Genomic DNA, 7,902 nt, shown 5'->3' with positions numbered 1-7,902 from the left:
ACGAATCAAATAAGGCTGTGCCATGGATATACGACATCCATTTTTCTGCCGACAGCGATTTCTCTAACATCGCTGGACTTGGGGGCATGACTAGGAGTGGCAGGATTTACACTCCCAATGATCTTCATGATAAAAGCTCCCAAGAATAAAGGAAAGGAAAATAAAGAATCCGAGGAGGAAAATCTAGAGACCGCCTTCCAAGCATTGGAAAGTGCCAATGTTGAAACGTTTCCCCGAGAAATGAAGACGGTAGCCTACATGCTCACCAAGAACGGATACTTGCCGGGACAAGGACTTGGCAAAGATTCCCAAGGAATTCCCGAGCTACCTATTATCAAGGATAATCCGGGGAAACAAGGGTTAGGATACAACCCTAATAAAGATCAAAGGACGAAGAGGAACCAAGATCCTTCTCGACGTTCTTTAAGCCAGATCTTTAGGAAGGCCGGTTCACAAGCGTCAAGGCCGGTCATCGTCATCAAGTGCTCTTCTCCTTCCGATAGGGATGTATAGACCTGATGACTATTAGAGATTACTCCTCGGGGACAGCCCGACCCCCGAGCCTCGATAGGGCACATGTTTCCATTATGATTATAATAAAATCATTCTTTATTCTTTCTTATTGCTTCTTTTCTTGCTTGCAATAAATCTCTAGACCACATTATTTTTAACCCTGTTTGAATAAACATGAATGAGGTTAAAATTGTCTTAATAAACAATAAACCCGCATCATTTTTATGTGGAAGTGTGTGTGACAACTTGGAGCACCTTTCCTTGGCCTCGACAAGTGCCATCATGGATAAAAAGAAATCCTTTAAAATAAAAGAAGCTCGGCAGGAAACCCAAAAAGGGGGCTGCGCAAAAATAAGAGCAAAAGACCCGCTAGGAATCCCACGAAAGGGTAACCTAGGCAAAAGTTAGGGTTGCAAAAATAAACAAAAACAAAGGTCCGCTAAGACACCACAAAAGGGTGTTTTAGGCAAAAATGAGGACAATCAAAAAGCGAAAATAAATCCATGATGGTACCATGAACCGAATTCAAAAAGAAAGGTTCAAAGGAAAGCTATCTAAGTTGTCAAATCACAACATCAAATAACAAGACTTTCTTAACTTCATAAGTGTTTAATCAAACAAGCCTAAACACATAAGCCTACCTTGGCCAACCATTCTTACAAAAACCATTTTCAAAAAAAATAAATCCCCTCTAAAACACAAACTTCAGAACAAAAATATCTTTCCTTTCTTTTCTCTCTTGTCCCAAACGATTTTAGGATAATCTAGTGGAAACATGGAGATATAGTGGTCAATAGGAGGGTTGACACGTCTTCTAAAGGAAGGGGAGGATCACTGGGTTGATGACGCCCATCTCGATATAACACGCATCATTCCTCGGTTATGTAAATCGGCAGCGCACAGCCCGTCTGGAGGAATGGCAAAATTCAAACAGAGAAACGCATAGGTTAATTCTTTTGAAAAATGAATCAAATAGAATTAGGTGCATCATACCGCATACATGCATACAGATGATAGGTGTACTGGAAGATCACTTATTCTCTGTTTATTGAAAAAAACAAACAAAACAAAAAAACAAAAAAACAAAAAAAAACAAAAAAACAAAAAATATAAACTTCAGAAAAAAAACAATGCGCCTGTATCATGTTCAGTACACCCGTACTAAAATCAGGGTTATGAACAAATTTTCAACTCAATACGGGCGTACCGAAATGAATACGGCCGCATTGGCCATAACGTCCACACCAATACGGGCATATTGAATTCAATACGACCCGTATTGGCCCATTCTCATTCATCACAACATCTTCATTCCTCTGCATACTTCATCTGTGAGTGTGTTTGAGATCCTTCCGTACAGAAAAAGCCAAAAATCAACAAAAAAGGCAAAAATACAGAAAAGCCGAAATCAACGAAAAAAGGCAAAAGATTTAGAAAATCAACCGCATCGTACAGAATAACTGAGCCTGGAGAGGCTTGCCGAAATAATACTCGTACAGAATAACTGAGCCTGGAGAGGCTTGCCGAAATAATACTCGTATAGAATAACTAAGCCTGGAGAGGCTTGCCGAAATAATACTCCCCAGAGATATCTCATCTTCCACTCACGGGCCAAATTCCCCAGTGAGAGCTATCAAACCAAGATCAGCAAGATTCCCCAAGGAAGGCTTGATCATCCAAACAGAATATCCAAGTCGAAAGGACTCATACTTCCTCAGTGGAGGATAGCTTTCCAACTCAAGCGATGAGTGAAGCTAAGCCTGAAGAGGCTTTCTAAATAATACTCTGGGATATATAAAATTTTAAATCCCCATTCGCCTACTCAGAGGCACCCCTTCAAAAAAAAAAAAAAAATCACGAAAGACAAATAAACATTCCCCAAGTGGAATCCGGCTCTCAGCCAAACATCAAGCGTCAAGATGATCTGCCTAACAGAAGAGGCTAATCACAATCAATGACAAAATCCCCCAGCGGATAATAGCCTACACAGAGGCAACAAAATCAGAAAAACAAAAAGAGTCACCCGAATAAGGACAACCGGGATACTCCACCAACGTCAAAAGGGACGTCAGCCAATCATAAGGCATCACTCACATCAGAAAGAGCATCTTCGTGTCTGCATCCCCAAGGAATCAGAAATTCCCCAATGGGTACCAACTACGCAATGGAAAGTTGGGACACAGGAACCTATGAGTAACTGCACATCCCCCAGACGGATCCCTGTGTTATCCAGCCCTCAGCGGCATCAAAATTAAAAACAACCATCGAAGCAGCATCGTGGACTGTGGAGACAAAATCATCGCAAATCCCTGGAGAGGGCAAACTCACGCTACCCCGTCGTCATAAACACGGAGGTATGCAGCTTCCGGCTCGGGTGTCGAGTGAAGCTAAGCCTGGAGAGGCAAAACTCACGCTACCCTGTCGTCATAAACACGGAGGTATGCAGCTTCCGGCTCGGGTGTCGAGTGAAGCTAAGCCTGGAGAGGCAAAACTCACGCTACCCCGTCGTCATAAACACGGAGGTATGCAGCTTCCGGCTCGGGTGTCGAGTGAAGCTAAGCCTGGAGAGGCAAAACTCACGCTACCCCGTCGTCATAAACACGAAGGTATGCAGCTTCCGACTCGGGTGTCGAGTGAAGCTAAGCCTGGAGAGGCAAAACTCACGCTACCCCGTCGTCATAAACACGGAGGTATACAGCTTACGGCTCGGGTGTCGAGTGAAGCTAAGCCTGGAGAGGCGGTACTCAGCTACCGAGGTTGTCAGAAGCACCGAGGTATGCACGAGCCTGGAGAGGCGACGACTAATACTCAACCTGGAGAGGCTACTCAACAATTTTCCACCGGAAGACACTACAAGTCGGAAGGATGGCTTATTCCCCGGACAATTAAGTCAACTCCTTTACTTGTCAAACGGTACACCAAAAGGCCGTTTGACTAAGTAAAGGGGGGGCAACTGTAGACCCCTAAAATTGTCCGGGTCGGAAATAAGACTCAAAGACTCTCAAAGATCAATGGAAAGTCAGCCAGAAGGACTCCCAGAAGACCATAGGATGACTATCTGTAGGTTTAGAGGTCTTAGAGTAGCTAAAAATAAGAAAGTGAGAGGAGTGGAGCTCAATACGGCCTCTTTGGAGCTCAGTACGGCCCGTATTTCATTTTTGAACTGCAATACGGCCGTACTGAAACCAATACGGCCGTATTGATGTTTTTGAACCTCAATACGGCCGTATTAAATTCAATAGGCCGTATTGAAGTTCAAAACTTCAATACGGGCCGTATTGACACCAGGGGCCGTACTGCGCCTCACCCCTATAAATAAGACGTCATTTGGACGTCATTGGACACTTTTTCACACTTCTTGGACTCTCTTCTTGAGTATTCTGGGGTTTTTGAGCAGTGTTCTGCCCTAGAATTCTCTCCGAGAGCCGATCCGACGAAGTTCTTGAGTTCTAAGCATTTAGCTTGAGAATTCGAACTAGTCGAAGGGAAATCTTTTTGATTTCCATAGTAAAGATTAATTTTTAGGGAAGGAGCGAGCGAGCGTGTAGTGGGAGGGAGCGCCAAAAAGCCTCCTAACATCTGTTTAGATATATAAAAGCACGCTTCAAGAGGTTTTTCTTAAAATCCCTTCTTTTATTGCTTTCTGATTGTCGCATATTTAATATTGTCATCATGTAGATATTTAATTTATAATCGTTTATAATAAATAGGGGTAATTTAGTAATTTTACACTGTTATTTATGAAATAATCCGTCATAGGGAACCCGAAAGGGGCGTTGTGGGGTGCTAACACCTTCCCCGCACGTAACCGACTCCCTTACCCAACTCTGGTTGTAATGGCCAAGGTTGATTTATAAAATCAATTGCCTTAAATCTTTTTCCAATGTTTTGAGTAAAACATTGGTGGTGACTCCAAGAACCCTACCTTTTGCGAAAACCACTAATCCATGGAGGGTCCCGCTTGGGATTAACATGGATTGGTGAATCATTTAATAAAATTGTTAGTTCGATAAGGTCTCAGTTTGAGAATAAGTCGTTCTAACAATCCATCATTTTCCAAACCATTAAAAAGAGTCCGACCATCGTCGCGAATGCCAAGGTCCGTTTCGGCGGGTGGCGACAAACTCAAAATGTGGCCTAGTGTTGACCTAACCTATTTCATTAGAAACTAGTTCTACAAGGGTCATCAAAAGAGGACTAAGATAGAGTTGAGGAAAGGTGACAAAGGAGAGCACTCTCGGGTGGCTACTAAATAAATCATTAAACACTTCAAGTTCCTGGAAAATTTGTGGTTGCTACACCTTACCAAAGCCGTGAAGATCCATTGGAAGAAGATTTCTAATTTGTATTGATTTAAAAAAAATAGAGTATTAGAGACGAATTTAGAGACTAAATTTCCATCACTAATTTGATTTTCCTTACAAAAGTGGTCTCTAATTCCATCACTAAACTCGGTGGCTATTTTTGTTTTATTGAAAGCCACTTGTTTACTTTTCTGTCCAAATTTTTTTTTAATTGTAATTGGCCATTTTTAGAGTGTCTTGGAAGTGTCTTTGGTACACAACCATCTCTCCTTAAGAACCCTAATTTTTGCTAGACTTGGTGAAAGTGGTCCTTGATTGGTCTTTGGTACCTCTCAAGCTTTCACCTTAGGAATCCGTGTAGATAGCTTCTAAATTTTGCAATTTACTTTGTCTTTAATTCTTAATTTTTCTAGCTTATTCATCACATCAAAAATCACAAAAATATTTTCATTGAAAAAGATTTTAGGTGAGGATTAACTACAAGAGGGATTAATAATTTTTACGTGAAGAGGCTTGGTTATTAAGTGGTTCTTAGTAGCTCACCTCCCTCCAAAGTTCAATTTGTATACTTAGTCCTCCAAGTACTTAGTCTTAGCCTTCAAAAATTGCTTTCAAAAAGTCTTTCATAAAACAACAACTTTCACCTATAATGGAAGAATTTTCTACTCCTCAAAGTGATAGTAACTCAAGTGACTATAATGACATTTCAAAAGTAGTACATGAATTAAGATCACTAAAGATTTGGAAAGAGCAAGAGGCCAAACATAGACTTAAAGAAAAACTTGAAAGAGAGGCCCAACTTGCACTTTTAGAAGAGGAAATTCGTCTATTAAAGGAAAAGGAAGACAAATTGCACAATAAACACCGAAGTAGGCATAGTTCTCAAATCCATAGTTTAACCCTAGGAGAGTCCATGTATGATGATAGCCTAGCCTTAGGAGATCATTTCCAACAACCTCCTAGAAGAACCCATAGGACCCCCAAAGTTAGGGAATCTAGAGTAGATCTCCCTTACTTTCATGGAAATGATGATGTGGAGGGGTACCTTGATTGGGAAATGAAGGTTGAACAAATCTTCACTTGCCATCAAGTGAGTGAAGAAAGAAAAGTGTCTTTTTCCACCTTGAGTTTCCAAGGCCACGCCATGTATTGGTGGACATCCCTTGTTAGGGATAGGCGCCTCCATAATGACCCTCCAATTCAATATTGGAATGAGTTAAGGAGTGCTTTGAGGAGGAGACACATTCCGTCAAATTATACTAGGGAGCTTATCAATAAGCTCCAAAGAATCCATAAAAAAAACATGACTATTGAGGAATATAGACAAACCATGGAGTTATATTTGATGAGGGTTGTAGACCCCTAAAATTGTCCGGGTCGGAAATAAAACTCGAAGACCCTCAAAGATCGAAGGAAAGTCAGCCAGAAGGACTCCTAGAAGACCATAGGATGGCTATCTGTAGGTTTAGAAGTCTTAGAGTAGTTTAAAATAAGGAAGTGGAGGGAATGAAGCCCAATACGGCCGTACTAAACTTAATACGGCCGTATTGAAACTTCAACACGGCCGCAGTGAACTCAATACGGCGTATTGAAGTTTCTGAAACTTCAATACGGCCGTACTGAAATCAATACGGCCGTATTGAAGCTTCAATACAGCCGCAGTGAACTCAATACGGGCGCATTGAAATTTCTGAATTTCAATACGGCCGTATTGAACTTCGATACGACCGTATTGAAGTTCAAAAATTTCAATACGGCCGTATTGATTCTGTAGCCCGTATTGCGCCTGTTCCCTATAAATATGACGTCAATTGGACGTCATTAGACACTTTTATGTTGAAGATTGAAGAATCTACATCTGGAAGATGTTCCCTAGAAGTTTTAGTTTTGATGTTTTGCTCATGTTGCTTTTTATTTTAAGCCTATGTCAAAAGGATAATGTATTGATTGTTTAAAAGATTAGGCTTGTATGTGTTTGTTTGTTATGTGTTAAAAATTAGTAATTAACATGAAGGTGAAAATATCATAATACTCATTTTTCTTATTTCATTCATTGTTGAGAACATGAAGTATTAATTTACTGAGTGTTTGAGACTTTAAATGAAAACTTGAAAATATCAGAAATTTTCTGAGTTAAGGAATAGATTACCTGAACTGGTAATAGATTACCTGACTCATGTTGAAAAACTGATTGATACTGGAATAATCGATTACCATATGTGGTAATAGATTACCAAACTGATTCTGATGATTTCAAGAGGAAAAAGGATCGTGTTAATCAATTACCTTTTTAAAGTAATCGATTACCTCTGTTCCAAATGTGAGTTTTGTGTTATTTTGGCATCGTGTTAATCGGTTACCATGTTAGGTAATAGATTAAAACAGGAGCTGAAATAATTAGTTCAGTTATTCTAACTCGTGGTAATAGATTACCATCACAGGTAATAGATTATCTCTGTTATGAATATAACTGAAATAACTGTTTCCTTGCACATGAAAATTGTCTTTAAATAAGATTAAAACTGAAGCTTTTAAAAAGAAAATTTTCACACACGGAAAGAAGAGAAATACTTACACGAACAAGAGAGACTTTTTTTTAGAATACACATTACTGCAAAAGAGAAAAAGATTTTCTGAAAAAGAAAGAAAGAACATATCTGCTGAAAATCAACTTTTGGAAAAAGAAGTGTGCAAGATCAATTCAAGAAGATGAAGTTCATATAGAAAATTCATTCTAAACTGGTTTACATTGTTGAAGATCATATCTACACGAACAAGTGTACTCGTTTCTGATCTTTTGTTATTGTTTGAATGGTTTTAACTCTTGAGATTAGAGAATCTCTGGAAGAGTTGTGTAAAGAGAAATCTTGAGATAGGTTTTTCTCAAGTAGGATATTGTGGGATCAATATTCTTGGGTTATATGTTTCTTGTGGAGTCAAGAAATGGTTTGTTAATCTTGTAGGTGTCAAGATTTGCTTGTTAAATTCATTGATTGGATATTGCTTGTGCAGGGTGCATGTAAAGAATATCAATAGTGGATTTGACTGGATTTAGAGGTGTATCTAAATCTGAAACTGGATGTAG

Source organism: Cajanus cajan, chromosome 6 (assembly GCF_000230855.2).
Source record: "Cajanus cajan strain Asha chromosome 6, NIPB_CcT2T_4, whole genome shotgun sequence".
Taxonomy (NCBI): domain Eukaryota; kingdom Viridiplantae; phylum Streptophyta; class Magnoliopsida; order Fabales; family Fabaceae; genus Cajanus; species Cajanus cajan.
Note: the sequence above shows the minus strand (reverse complement) of the source record.